The sequence below is a fragment of the Nyctereutes procyonoides genome, unplaced genomic scaffold, assembly GCF_905146905.1.
Source record: "Nyctereutes procyonoides isolate TBG_1078 unplaced genomic scaffold, NYPRO_anot_genome, whole genome shotgun sequence".
In the NCBI taxonomy this organism is placed as follows: Eukaryota; Metazoa; Chordata; class Mammalia; order Carnivora; family Canidae; genus Nyctereutes; species Nyctereutes procyonoides.
Window position 1 is genome coordinate 28,565,176 of NW_026575142.1, and position 16,127 is coordinate 28,581,302.

Below are 16,127 nucleotides of genomic sequence, written 5' to 3' on the forward strand. Positions count from 1 at the left end.
TGGAACACCTAGTTTCAGGTTCAGTATATCTCAACTGCTTGTTTTGGTTTCATAAACGGCCAAGTTCAACTATTTCCTACATGGGATAACAATTCCCAAATACTTAGTCTAAGACAAGTTATAGGAGAACAGAAGGAAATGTTTTACCCCATAGCAGTAATTCATTCAGATAACATTTAAAAGTGTTGAAAGGAGGAGGGAAAAAAGCACTTTATGCCTTTCTGCAATTTCTTAAAAGTGTATGTTCTTCATTCCTTAATTCCTCTGGCAAAAATAGATACTAGAGCTTGGAGGTCTTTGAGTTTAGGTCAATATAATTAAAAAAAGAATCTGTTTGACAGAAGTTATTGTCCTGTTTAAATGATCAGCTATATCCAGTAGAAATTATATTTTTAAGGAGTTTAGTCTGAGGCTTCCCCATTAAATGTTTTAATATAAAATTATAGATTTTATATTTTTGATATACACTATTTCCATTTTTGAAAGCTTTAACAATAAAACAATTAAAGCCAGCTATTGCCCCTCTAAAGGATAATTACCTTCCTTGTTTCTACTTTTTCTTTCATTAGAATGTAAGTTATTATCCTTAATTTAAAAAATGATGCTAGCCTTAAAAAAAAAAGTAGTTGTCAGAAGTTAGAGTCAAAAGCCTAGAAAAATAGGGAAGTAAAATGCTAATACTAGGTTTAATCACTACAGTGAATAGTACCAGCTAATGTTGCTCTAACAGTGAGTTATCCACAGGTATGTAACTTCTATTTTCCTTCCTCTAAATTACATTACTGTTGGACCAACTGGATTTCTATAAAAATAAATCTAGAAGCCACAGAGGATGTTGAAAGGAACCTGGATTAGAGGGTCCTAGCTTAGGACTCGGCACTTTTGTTTACCAGTGTGATTTTTGACACATTATCTCCCTGGGCTTAGTTTCTTCATTTGTAAAATGGGATAGACAGACCCCTGTGATGTCTCTAGCTCTACATCTCTGAGTCGTCCTCAGTCTGAATGGATGAAGGATATGAGGGTAGTTGGTAAAATGTAAAGTACCACCATAGTTGTTATTAGTTATTAAATAATTTATTTAATAGCATGTAAAAGGAAACTTTTAAAACACATTTTAATAAGTCTCATCAAAACAAAAGATTATAATCAGGTGCCATAAATTTCCGGGCTATATAATCCAATTGCAAGCCACAAAAATCTTATTCTCCTTTATATAACTCTTCCCATCATCTACTAATAACCATTTCCCCATGCTCATATTTATATACATTTAAGGTACCTAAATAAATGTAACCACTAGGCTTTGGAAAACGTGACATGTTTCTGTCATGGGTTTGCCTTCTCTTATCAAAGGAGGAGGAGGAGAAGAGGTAGAGGAGGAAGAAGAAGAAGATGAAGAAAAAGAAGAATTCCTAAATAAATGTAACCACTAGGCTTTGGAAAACGTGACATTTTTCTGTCATGGGTTTGCCTTCTCTTATCAAAGGAGGAGGAGGAGAAGAGGCAGAGGAGGAAGAAGAAGAAGATGAAGAAAAAGAAGAATTATACACATATATATGTGTATATATATATATATACATATATATAATATGCATGTAGTATATAAACATATAAAACTATGTAGAAAGAACAAGTGCCAAAGTAAAACAAAGAAGCACCAGGCTATGGCCATTCTGGTGAGGGAGGGAGGGTCTTTCATTTGAGCATTCAACTGGCCCATGACAGATGGGTAGGACTTGGACATAAGACTGACAAGTGACTAAACTGCCAGAGCATTTTCACACATAAAAAAAAAAAAAAAAAAAAGCTGACATTTTATGCTTGGTAAGTTTTATAGAAATACTCAAGAAAAAAATTTAAGGACTATATCATGATGTAAGTTATTAGAACTTGGTAATACTAAAAGGTCCCTGTCCTACTCTGCTAACAGGTCATAACTAGGAATATTAAATTAAACTGAATTTTTTCCTCAGCAAGTATGCTGATGGGCACCCCTCATGTCTTGTGGGCTTCTCATTCCACAGACTACACTCTTTCTCCATCTTTGTCCCCCGTCTCATCCTCCTCCCAGTACACTCTATCCCATCTCAACTTAATGATAAAAAAATGCCTCTTACGTATGTTTTTACCATCCTAAAAATTCTGGAAAGTCCTGTATACCCTTGCTTTTTCTACTGCATCACCTCCTACTCACTCAACCAACTCCTCAATTCATTCTAATCTGCATTTTCACATACATAGCACCACCACCACCACCACCACAACTGACTCATGTCCACTTCGCTGCGAAATCCAGTCAGCATGGTTTATCCCTCATGTTAGCTGTCACCTCAGCACACAACTTTCTGTTCACTCACCTTGGCATCTGGGAGATAACTGTCTGAGCTGAGCTCTCTCTCTTCCTAGTCTCTCTTAACCACTCTCCCCTAGTTTCTTCTGGAGGTTCCTCTACTCCTCAACATTAAACACTAAGATTCCTCTTAGGCCTCTCTCTAGAGAAACCCTAGAGAATTTCTTCTACCTCCATATGGTCATGTAACTTTATACAATACTGACTTCCAGTTTTGCTCTGCTATTCTAGAACCCAGATATCAAACTACCTACTTGGCACCTCCATTTGGTATATTTCAAAATTCAAACATTTTCCCTGTCAGTGTTCATCAGGGAAGGTGCCTTTTTGTATCTGGTTGCCTTGTTCCCTTACGTCCCATATCTGATCAATCACTGAGTACTAACAACTCCACCTCCTAAAAAAGTCTCAGGCCTAGTCACTTCATCTTCACTGCCCCTTCCCAGTCAAGGTATGTCCCCTTTCCCCTGTACTAAGACAATATCTTCCCACTGGTCCTTAAATACTCACCACGCCTACCTCCAAGTCAGTCTCCATACTACAGCTGGGGTGGTCATTTTAAAACCCAAATAACATCATTTCCTTGTGTAAAAACCTTCAAGAGCTTCCAGTGTAAGTTCGGTTATAGGAAGCAACTTTACTCTAGTTTCGAAGATTCTTTAGTCTTTTAGAGCAGGTTGAACTTAACCAAAAAAAAAAAAAAAAAAAGGACAATACCAAGTGCAGGTGAAGATACAACACAATTGGAAAGCTCTTATATTGCCGGTGGAAATGCAAAATGAGACAGCCATTTTGGAAGACCTGAGTTTCCTATAAAAGTAAACAGACACTTACCATACAAGCCAGTAATCCTTTCCTAGGTAATTACTCAAGAGAAATCAAAAGCTGTGTTCACACAAAAACCTATTGCAGATGTTTACAGTGGCTTTATTTATAACTGCTGAATGAGTAAACAAACTGTGGTGTAGTTATGCAATGGAACAATAATTGGCAATAAAAAAGAACAGAGCACTGATAGACCTGACAACATTAATGGATCGCACATACGTTCTGCTAAGTTAAGGGTCAGCGAATTACGGTTTTCCATCCAAATCTGGCTGCCATCTGTTTTAATAAACCAAATTTTATTAGAACATAGACACACCCAATCATTCAGGGGTAGTCCAAAACTGTAATATAGCTAAGTGGAGAAGTTGCAACAGCAATGTTATGGCCTGCAAACCTAAAACATTTACTACTTGGGCATTTACAGAAAAGTGTGCCAGTCCCTGGGCTAAATGAAAGAAGACAGACTCCAAAGTCTATATATGACATGATTCCATTTATGTAATCTTCTGTAAAAGCAAAAGCATGGGGTTGAAAAACAGATCAGTGATCGTCAGAGTCTGGGGACAGGGTGAGGGAAACACTGGCTACAAAGCGCATGAGAGAATTTTTAAGAAGGATAGAAATATCCTCTCTCTTTACTATGGTGGTGGTTATATGACTATATGTACTTGACAAAAGTAATAGCACTGTATATTATAAAGGATGAATTATATCGCATAATGCAAATTATACCCCCAAATTATACCTCAATAAACGTGACTTTTAAAAAAGTAAGTAGACAAGTAGATAGCTGAGATGCACATGAAAAGATGCTCAACGTCACTAACCATCTGGGAAATGTAAATCAAAACCACAATGTGATAAGTGATTCTTGTCAGAATGGCTAGTATCAAAAAATGTAAGGGGCACCTGTGTAGCTCAGTCGGTTAAGCATCTGACTATTGATTTCAGCTCAGGTCTTAATCTCAAGGTTGTGAGTTCAGGCCCCACATTGGGCTCCATTGCTTGCAGAGAGCCTACTTTAAAAAGAAATAAATAAATTTGTTGGGGAGCCTGGGTGGTTCAGTCAGGTAAGTGTCTGACTCTTGATTTTGGCTCAGGTCATGATCTCAGGGTTGTAAGCTCAAGCCCTGTGTCTGGCTCCACACTGAGCATGGAGCCTGCTTAAGATTCTCTCTCTCCTTCTGCCTTTGCACCACCCCTTTAAAATAAACAAATGCTTTAAAAAAATACAAGAAATAACAAGTGTTGTCAAGGATGTGGAGAAAAGGGAACCCTCATACACTACTGTAGGGAATATAAATTGGTGCAGCCCCCATGGAAAACAGTAAGGAGGTTTCTTAAATAATTAAAAGAAACAAGTATCATATGATCCAGCAATCCCATTTCTGGGTATTTACCTGAAGAAAATGAAAACACTAGTTGAATGGATAACAATAATAACGTGACATGTATACCTATCACACACACACACACACACACACACACACACAGCCATAGAAAGACTGAAATCTTACCATTTGTGGCAAAATAGATGGACTATGAGGATACTGTGCTAAGTGAAATAAGTCACAGACAAATACTATATGAATCTAAAAAACAAAACAAATGAACAATCAAAAAGAATCCTAGATACAGAAAACAAACTGATGGTTGCCAGAAGGAAGGAGTATAGGAGAGATGGGCAAAAGGGATGAAGGGGATTAAGAGGTATGATCTTCCAGTTATAAAATAAATAAGACACAGGGATGCAATGTATAGCATAGGGAATATAGTCAATAATAGTGCAACAACTTTGTATGGTGATGGATGGTAATCACACTTACTGTGGTGACCATTTTATAATGTATATAAATACTGAATCACTATGCTGTAAACCTGAAACTAACACTATATGTCACTTATTTTTCAATTTTAAAAAAGAACAAATACGTATATAGTATTTATGTGTCAGGCCCAATTAAAAACATTTTACTTTTTTCTACTCATTGAATCCTCACAATGACCCTATAAGGTAAGTAGCATTGTGATCTCCACTTTAACATAAGAAGTAATTGACACAAAGAAGAGCTAAGTAACTGGCCCATGATTAATGCAGCTCCTGTATGGAAGAGCCAGGCACTGCACCTCCGCAGTCTGTCCACAGACGACGTTTTATATTGCTACACCACACAGATGATGTGTAATGTGAGAAAAAAATAAAGAGACAAACTTATCAGCTATGATAGGATGAGATATCACCAGTTACCAAATGCAGAAAGTTTTTGGTTTTTTTGGTATGGTTTCGTTGTGGATGCTTTTCTGAATAGTTATTCCAAAAAAAATTTTTTTTAAAGATACAGCACTATTGAGGGTAATTTATTTAATTTCTGACACTACATTTAAAACCACATTTTATTTTTGTGTATATTTTTCCCATAAAAGCTGGGAAGTGTTGCAACTGAGAAGCTAAGCACCAAGTTTATTTTAGAGGCAGTAAACACAGCCTAAGGCCCTACTTACAATTATGTCAAGAGAAAGACTCATATGGCTTCATATGGCTTTGAGTCTCAAAAACACTTCTGCACTCTACCTTCCTTAGAATATACTGGCTGACAGCAAATACAGAAGGGAAAGCAGCCAGAAACATCTGCGGCGGCAAGGTAATAACGTGCTTTAAGAGCAGAGGTATTTGTGCTCCAAACTTCCCCAGGCCAGCTCTTCCGAAGGCAGTTTGATTAAGCAGGAATCTGGGAGGTAGGTCCCGTTAAAAGACTGACCCAGAGATTCTAGGAGAAACCTTGGAATGGCAACATACCCCAAATCACCTGAGAGACCAAAACTCCGGTGTACCGACAAGACACCTGACCCACAATCACTAACTCGTCCAATCAGTAGGTATTAGAGGTCCTCGGGAAGTCTACAGACTGGAGGACAAAACAAAAAGATGAAGAGTCAATCATAATATTGCTTAACGGGCAAAATTAAGATAAAGAGGCTACAAGAGTCGCAAAAAGCATGCTTAATCCAGACCTGAGAGGTTTTCCTGGAAATTATAGCTGCAGCAAGTCAAAAAAGACCAAGAGGCATTAGATGCATAACAATGACAGGAAAGGAAGTGGGAATAGCATGTGCTAAAACCAGAAGTCATGCTAATGTATTTCTTTGCTCTGCACACTACTTTCTTAAAAACAGGAGTTACACATCCAATACTTAAAAGTTGCTATATTTTATATAAAAATGAGGATTTCTGAGATAAATCTGCTGCAGCTGCACAGCAGCTTCTGCCCTAGGCAGGGACTGTATGTTCTTGTTAGTCGGGGGCTCCCGCTCACTGGTTTCACAGGTTTTATCTCACCCAGTCTGGCCGCTGCAGGCATAGAAGTTTGCTGACCCTGGCCTAAAGACAGGACAAGCCCAATACTATGATTCAAGATTGAATAATTCAGCTATTGAAGCCAAAAGAAAAGAGAGACCAAGAATTCCAACCCCTACTACCGAAGAAAAAATTCTTATCCTGGTGGGATTAGGAGAATATTTAATATTACTTTGATGTTATTATTTCTCATATTTAATTATGATAGTCTATGAGGAAGTAGGCATTTTTTTAAAAAACTTGTAAGCAAATGTTCATCTACATTTTAAAAAGATAAAATTCCTTCAGAATTCTTTTTTTTTTTTAATTGTATTTATTTGAGACAGAGTGAGTGAGACACAGAGAGAGAGAGCACAAGCAGGAGTAACAGCACAGGGAGACGGAGAAGCAGACTCCCCACTGAGCAGGGAGCCCAACATAGGGCTGGATCCCAGGACTCCAGGATCACGACCTAAGCCGAAGGCAGACGCTTATCCACTGAGCCACCCAGGGGCCCCAAATTCTTTCAGGATTCTGAGAGTAAACCTGTAGTTTTTGTCAAGAGATTGCTACCTATGAACACCTATGGAGAACCGAAAGCCAAGTTCATAATCTTTGAGAGCTTATATCTCAGAGAACAGGATTCAGAAGGTGATCAGTTTTTACTATGCCTGTACCCCATTAGACTTGCAAATTAAAAAAAAAATTCCTAGACATTTGCAACTTCAGGTGAGACTGAAAACAAGATCTAATAATTAGTGTCTATTTCTGAAAGAAGTGCATATTTAAAGACCACAGGCAATTAACAACCAGGTTGTCCTGTAATCATGTATAGTAATAATTGGAGTACAAAGTAGGCTTTCATGCAAATCACTTCATCCTGCAACTATCACTCTCACTGTCTCCCATCTCATATGATTCAATCACATATTAGTAATGTAACTGCTAGATTTAAGGGAAATCGCTTCATGTTCTGTTGTCACTGAAAAAGATCAACAATATTTTTATTTCCCTGGAAAGAAGGTGTGACCTGCAACTCCTTACAGTGAATCTTAGTGTGTTCTAATGGCCTTCACCTCCCCAATCACTTCGTGATTCTAAACAATGATGTTTTTTTCTTGTACTTACATGACAGTAAGCAACATTTCTCACTTGTGAACATCCTTGGTGAGGGACCTACTATTCCTCTGTAGGAACAGTTGCTAATGGCTGGACTGTCACCTCCACTGGAGGCCAGAGAAAACAAGTCCTTCCTTCTGGGGTGATAGCAGAGAGCTCCAGTTCACCCTGAAGATGCTGTCTGGCCTTTAAGTGGCTGCGATTCATTTGAGGAATCACACAGAAGCTCTTTGAGAATAGCAATCAAGATATATCCAAACTATTGAACTGTAAACCTTTTTTATAGCTGAAAAAGAGGGAAAGCGCCTTGGATCTGTGTAAATCTACTTCAGATAAACTCACACCATAATTGACTAATGATCTGAGGTTTGGGGGATGTGTTTCATTGGTTTGCAAATAAATATTTCAGAAATGATATATTTGGAGGTATCTCAACTTGGTATCACTCTGGAGAAGACGCCTGAGCTCAGGGAGGCCAGAGGGGGAAGAGGCGGCACTGGGGCTTGATAGGCTGCTACTAGTCCCCACACTCTAATGAGCTAGCTCCTATAGGTTTCATCATTACCACAGAATGGAGGCTTCCTTTGGCCACCAAGGAAAGTGAGTTCAGTTATTCCTAATGCAAGTAACTGAGAGAATCAGAATTTGATCCCAGGTTTGACTCCACATCCCATGACTTCAGCTGTGCTAGGCTCTCTTTGCCTATTTATGTAGGTTACCTGGGTCCCTCGATCCGTCAGCCTCTCCAGCACCAGCAGTGCAGGGAGCTGTTACAATGACCATCAGTGAACTCAGAAGTCCTAGAGACTGTGGCCAGCCACACTGTGCAGTCAAGTTCTATGAAATAGCACTCTTCCTTAGAAACTTCCCTAACACATACACCTGGAAGCAGATATAGGGGGTTCATCCTCCCCTTGCTTGCAGGTAAATAAAAATTACCAAACTTGACAATCCAGATGGCCCTCGGCTACAGTTCAACTTGATGTTCAAAAATAGTTATAGGTCAAATTTAGGATGCACACTTTCCATTTCTCTGTGAATTATTTCTTCAAAAATATACTTTTTTTAACATTTCTATTTGTACTCACAAGCATATAATTAGATCTCAGAACTTCTTTGTTGAAAGACCACAATTTACAAAATAAAGGAAGTGAGTAAAATTAACACTGCCTAACTCAACTCAAAGCATCTATTTTCTTCTTAATTTGCCAAAACTCTACCTACAGGAAGCCTTCTGCACATAAACATAATTTAACTATTAAGCTGGAAGAAAGAGAGCTAAAGGACTCTCCCCAAAGCATTTAGAGAAAGTTTGTTCGGTCCTACAATATCCCTAAAAAGTTTCTTAAAGAGGCCTCAAAATGAATAAATAGTTGAAAATGAAATGCAAAGTCAAATCAGAATGAATGTCAATGTTGCTCAGTTAGCAACAGCCTAGAAGCTCACCAGCTGTCAACGCTAATCATAGCTCAGTCGTTGACTCACTGTGTGACCTCTAGCAGTACAGTTAACCTCGCTGATTTTGTATGCCAGCAATAAAATAGCATCACAAACTCCTCGAAGGCCTGATGTGAGTTATAACTCAAAGATATTGCCATGGCCCCACTTTGGGAGCTAAGTGTTAAATAAAAACCAAAATTATAAGGAAGATGATAGGATGCTCTTCAAAGAACATTTCCAGTTCTGTCTGCATAATTTTAGTGCTCTTGATGAAATATGCCTCTGAAGAAACGGTTAACCATATAGAGTAGTTAAGAATAGTTTAAACTGGTCTTATGGAAAATATAGTGTGTTCAGAATCCTCATCAAGCTTTAGATATCAGACACAGCCCCAACATATTTAGTTGTGTTTCTAGGAGAAAAATAGTTTTTCCAGGAATCTATGCAGGGGTTCTACATAAAAGTAGCAAGTGAATGGTATAGTCTTTGGCATAAACTCTAACAATAAAACTCTTATCAAAAGAAATGCAGCTCATTCGTCCACTGGATTAGAAACTAAAGTCAGGACGCAGATGTAATGGCTGGATGCTTAAACTTTTTCTCTTCCTCCAAAGAACACCACTGGATTGCATTTCCCACCCTCCCTTAGAGTTGGCTAAAAATGATCCAGGGGGTCAAAAAGCCCTATAATATACCAAAGCCACCAGAACAGAGACACAGACCCCCCCAGTGATTGCAAAAAACAGGTCCCCCACCTATCTTCATTGAACTGTACTGTGAGCAAGAAACAGACCTTTGGGACCCCTGGGCAGCTCAGTAGTTGATGTCTGCCTTTGATTCAGGTGGTGACCCCCGGGGCCTGGGATCAAGTTCCGCATCAGGCTCCCTGCATGGAGCCTGCTTTTCCCTCTGCCTGTGCCTCTGCCTCTTTCCCTCTGTGTCTCTCTTGAATAAATAAATAAAATCTTAAATAAACAAATAAATTAAATAAGTAAATAAATAAATAAAATAAACCTTCATGGTGAGAACCCCATGAGCTTTGGGAGTTATTACATCAATTAGTATGCTCAAATTAACACAAAATTATGGGATATGTTTAGCATTACAACCCAAGACTCACAGCTCACCTACCCTGCATATAGTCCATGCAGAGTTTTTAGGACCATCATTTACAGAAAAATAAAGTCATACATCTAAAGCTCCAGAAGGACAGATCCCTAAACACAAGCTCCACGAAACCTCAACGCAGAGACACTTCTACCTTTCTATCTGACACAATGCTGAAGTCAGCAGCTCTTCAAGCAGGCAGGTAGGACTAAGGAACCTGTTACTTAATCACAAGTCCCTTCTCCTTAATTTGCATTCTTCATATGGTATCTAACACGATAGTTCCCCACCTAAACACCAACATCAACAGTAACAAAAACTGTCTAAGAACAGTTGCTATTCCAGAACTTCATAATATTTTTTTAAGAAAAAGGCTGTTTATGAACTTATGAAAAATGCCTCTGGAGATGGAAGATTATTTACTTAGAACAAACAAGTCTGCTGGCTGGAATTGACTCACAAAGTTAAAAGCAATCTGGTAAGCATAAAGCAGACGTGGCATGTAATAATTTCAGCTCCATGAGTGCTCAGGAAGATTTATATTGATTTCAAACCCACATATACTCTTTAGCTTAGGAATCAGTAGAATATTTATAACTGAGGTAAAATTCTTAGAGATACTAAGCATTAGTTACATCCAATCAAAGATACGACTGAAAAGCAATGTGAGTGGAATTTTTAGAATTTAAAATTTCCGGGATCCCTGGGTGGCGCAGTGGTTTGGCGCCTGCCTTTGGCCCAGGGCGCGATCCTGGAGACCCGGGATCGAATCCCACGTCGGGCTCCCGGTGCATGGAGCCTGCTTCTCCCTCTGCCTATGTCTCTGCCTCTCTCTCTCTCACTGTGTGCCTATCATAAATAAATAAAAAATTTAAAAAAAAAAGAATTTAAAATTTCCTAATTGACATCATGTCCTCCTATGTGCTCTACAATGTTGTATTTATGTATTTGTGTATTTTAAAGGCTTTTTTTTTTTTCTTAGCAGTTTTGAGTTTACTACAAAATTGAGAAGAAGATCCAGGGGTTTTCCACATAACTCCTGCCCCCAGACATGCATGTCCTCCACCAACATCGTTCACCAGAATGGCACATTTTATACCACGAATGAACCTTCACTGACACATACAATCACCCAAAGTCAATAACTTACTTAAGAGTTCCTCTCTTGCTGTTGTATGTTTTACGGGGTTGGACAAATGCATAATGACACAGAGCCACCACTATACTAGCATACAGGGTGGTTTCTTTGCCCTAAGAACCCTCTACACCCCTTCATCATCTCCCCCACACCCCAGGCAACCACTGATCGTTTCACTGTCTCCAGCAGTTCTGGAGAACTCCCTAGTGGAGTTCTTCCATTATCTTTTTTTTTTTTCCATATCTCTTCATGCATGATAGCTCATTTCCTTTTGGTGCTGAATAATAATAGTCCGTTGTCTGGATGCATCACCGTTTATTTATCCACTCACCTACTGAAGGACATCTTGGTTGCCTCCAAGTTTTAGCAATTATGCATAAAACTATTATAAACATCCCTGTGCAGGTTTTCGTGTGAACATAGTTTTCAAGTCTTTTGGATAAACACCAATGAGAGCGATTGCTGGATCATATGGTAAGAATATGTGTAGTTTTGTAAAAAAAAAAAAAAAAAATGCCCAACTGTCTTTCAAAGTAGCTATACCATTTGTGTTCTCACCAGCAGTGAATGAGGGTACCTGTTGCTCTACATCCTTCATCAGCATTTGCTTATGACTGTTAGTTCTCTTCAACAGATATTCATCTGAAATTCATGCTTCCCTATCCTCTACCAGTTTCTCTGTCAGGCAGTTAATATAAGCCACATTTTGCCAACCAAAAGCTCAGCTATGGAGAGAAATCTAGTGTAATGGCATCCTTATTATGCCTAACAGGGCTAGGTCTCTTTCAAACATCCCCATCCTATATCAGGGGAAGGGAAAATACTGAAGACCTGCCTTATGTCAGGTACTGTGATCACTGGCTTGTATATATTGACTTAGTGCTTGGCAGCGGGAAAAAGCCTGAGAGTCAACGACAATAAAACTTACTTCGTAAAGGAACTGGGAGTTTTGAAAACTTTCATAACCTGTGCACATTAACAGGCCCACCAAACTCCCCCACACACCTGTGTGACAGATGAATTCAGGAAGCTAAATATCTGTTCATTTGGGAGTGGGGGGTCCACTGAAATAAATCCCAAAGAAGATCTTAGATTCACTAGAGATGATTATTCTATTTTTATTCCTTCTCCAATCTTATCTTTTGTACTTTGAGTCATTAGTATTATCAATGAAAAAGCTCTGCTTTATTAGAATCTCTTACAAATAATGTATTGAGAAGAGGCTGAAATTACAAGTTAAAACAATGTTCTCAAAATTCCTATGGATTTTAATTATTCATGCATCACTTTGCCTCTCATTAGCATATGCATTTTTCCTTCTGAGTTTTGATGATACTAGCAACAAAGGTAATACAGTTTTACCTGTAATTCAACTCACCTAACACATCACCACTATCATTTTTTTCATGTTTCCTTAATTCATACACAAAACAGAGTGAATTCTAGTACTTAGTAAGCCACTCACAAGTGTAGTAAATTGCGGTCTCTTACAAAAGTGAGAAGCTATTTTGCAAAGCATGAAGATCCTGTCAATAATTACTATTACTACATCATTGGCTTTGGAAAATAATAAGCCTAACTACATTCCACTTCAAGCTAAAATGATACAAGAGAATTTTTTAAAAATCACCCTTTTAAAAATACGGTTTGTTTTTTAAAATGCTGCACCATGCAATTCCAACAAATAACATTGTACTATATAAAATTAATTTATCAAAAACACATATTCACGTAACTTTTTAGAAACATATCAGCCATATAATTGTAGTCTGCCATAACTCGTAAAAACCTAAGTAGAAAAAGAGAAACAATTGGAACTTCAAGTAATTTATTACTTGCTACAGAAAAGGAGTTTAATAACCAGGATTGTCCACCTGAGTATTGGCTCATCATCAGATCAGGAAGCAAGGCAAAGAGAAAACAGCAGGTGTTTGTATACCTGGTTTCTGGCCATTCTCCTGCAACTGCAGAGGATGGACATACCAGTGCTGCTGATCTCAAAGTCTTAACAACGTAACCCTGAATCCAAGGATCACCAGTGACAAGAGCAACTTTTCTGCAACTCATAACCACATTTTATATTCTTATCACCTGGGAATCTAATACTAGCTCACACTTCTTGAGACCTTACTATGTTCCAGAAACTTTTGCAGGCTTTATTGCTCTTCAGCATTCCTATGAGGGAAGTACGACTACTCTCCCTAGCTTACAGAGGAAAATGAGGTCCAAAGGGTTTAAGAAAATTGTCCTTGGCCTCTTAGCTCTTCAATAGAGCTATGTGTTAGATGCAGGCAATCTTTGCCAAGATCATACTCTCATCCTTTATGTTATATCACTGATGAGTGGAAGGGAATTGGATCAATGAGAATCTCTGAATTACCTAATTCTAATACAATCACTCCTCAAACTGAAAAGAGATCTTGATTCCCTACCATGAAGCTCATTCCCTGCCTTTGTAGGGTACAAAAAAAAAAAAAGAGAGAGAGAGAACTTTCACATCCGGGCTTTGAGAAAGCTCTCAGTGGTTTTCAGGCCTCACCTCAGAGTTGGCTCACAAAGCCCACCATACCTTCAGAGTGGGTAATGGAAGAAACAAACCAAGCATGTGTTACGTGAGAGGGCCCACTCTCAGACCTAAATAGATCTTTGTTACATCAGCCACACCACTGGGGTTAAAAAAGAAGCCCACACTATCACACCAGTGTTTCCAGTTAGACCTAGAAGGTATGAAATAAACGTTGAGTTTAAAAAAAAAGTTTCAAAAAGTGCCTTTGGTCTATAATGGAAGACAAAAGCCTGGGGCAACCCTCAGTGAAATCTTTGCACACCCACACTGTTTGTGTCCCCATTCCACCAGCCACCTGCATTCCTCCCACCTACCTGAGGAACCTTCACACAGCCCTAGCTTTAACACTCTCCACTTCCGCTCCTCACTAAGGTTTACTGGCTCTGAAAGCACCCAAGGCCCTCTCTCTCTTCATTTTAACTTTCCTCTCCATCCACTTCTCTCACCAGCTTGAAATTAGAAAAGGAAGACTCCTCCATGAAATGACACTTCCATTTCACTAGATATGAGGAAATCACTCAAAGAGCATCCTGTCCCAAGAGGAAGGCCGAATGTCCTCCAAGTCCCTTCCAATTAATTTTTTTTTTTAGATTTTATTTATTTATTCATAAGACACACACACAGAGGCCGAGACACAGGCAGAGGGAGAAGCAGGCTCCCTCCGGGGAGCCCGATGCGGGACTTGATCCCAGGACCCCGGAGTCACGCCCTTGGCTGAAGGCAGATGCTCAACCGCTGACTCACCCAGATGCCCCCAATTAAAATTATTATTAAACCAACCTATACTAAATAGTGAATGACAAATAACTTGCTCTCAAAAATCTGCACACCACCACAGAGATGTTTGCTTGCCACATGCCTGGTGGAATTTAAGAAGGTGGTATATACCCACTGTGCTTATATCCACTACTCAGCCCCTTGGTCCATGGCATATAGCCTGGGGAGAGGAAAATCAAGAAGACTGTGGAAACTTAATCACCTACTGTAGGTGAGAAAATAAAAGGAGGAGGAAAATGAAATGAATAGGAGGCCTCTCCAAGGCTATGCAAAAAAACCCTACACAGGTAACCAAAGGGAGCCTAGAAAGTGGATGACATTTGTGGCCTCAAATCTCCTTTCCTGCAGGTGGACACAGTGAAAAAAAAGTCAGCGAACATTCATCTCTTCTCCCCCATCAGCGTCCTCAGTGGGATAGGAAAATTTAGGTTGCTCCAGCTCCGAAAGAAAATAATAACAATAATAATACCAACAGTATCTCCTTAGGCCATCTCTTCTAACTCTGATTTATCTGACAAGAAAAAAATCTCTGTGCTTCCCTTGAATCAACAATGGACACTACTGATCACTGAAAAACAAAATGTAAATTTAATAATATGCTTGTATGCAGGAAAGGCATACTATGACATGAGACCAAACAATCATTGCTATTACCTGTAACCCCTAACCAGTCTCCAGAAACGCTAGACTCTCCACAGATGTCTTTTATTCAAGCAACTTGGTAAAAGGTAAGTGAACATCTTATTTAATTTCATAGTGCTTCCTGTTTAATAAAAGAAAAAAAGTATACATAATACCTCTTCTTCTATTATCCTCCTTGTAAATACAAGCTAATTTAACTGTAGAATTGATTTTAAAGGTTTTGTGTGGGCTGATGTGGCACCTAAATGCTTACACATCGCAATGTCTCTTCAGTCAAATATGCTTTAACAATTGACCGACTTTCAGAGTCAACTCGTTTGTATTTAGAATACAATCCCTGCCTGTATTTTAGGAAGGAAGCTTCGTGCTCAGAATATCAAATGAGCACAAGCTCTAGGGACCAGTGCAGGAATGCCAGCAAAATGTGCCTGAACTTGAACTCGACAGATGGCTTTCTGCTACGTCAGTATCTTGGACTTTCAACATCAACCTACTCTTAAAGGAGGACAGTTTATTAGTTAGAATCTTCTTAGAAAACTGGAAAAAAAAAACATAAAAAAGCAAGTCAATACTCTAAGCATCGCTCTGCAGAAAAATGGAGCACGCCTGGTCACATTTAGGACCCAGCTTCTATAAAACATAGCCAAATAATGGGTATCAAAGGGCAGATTTTTCTTGACCATTGAAAAGTCCCCCGGAATGGCCCTGATTGGCAGATATTTTCTGAGAGAGGACAGCTGAGGCCTCTGGTCATTTTACGTCCATGGCTCAAATGAGTTGTCCTCTCTTCCCCCTCACTTCCCTTCTCTCTTTTTTGCTAATC

At 38.9% G+C, this 16,127-nt stretch overlaps 1 protein-coding gene across 4 annotated transcripts in view; it reads right to left on the reverse strand.

The window, feature by feature from the left end:
* Positions 1-16,127, reverse strand: part of GPD2 (glycerol-3-phosphate dehydrogenase 2) — a 140,655-nt gene that overhangs the window by 82,643 nt on the left and 41,885 nt on the right. The window lies entirely within an intron of this gene.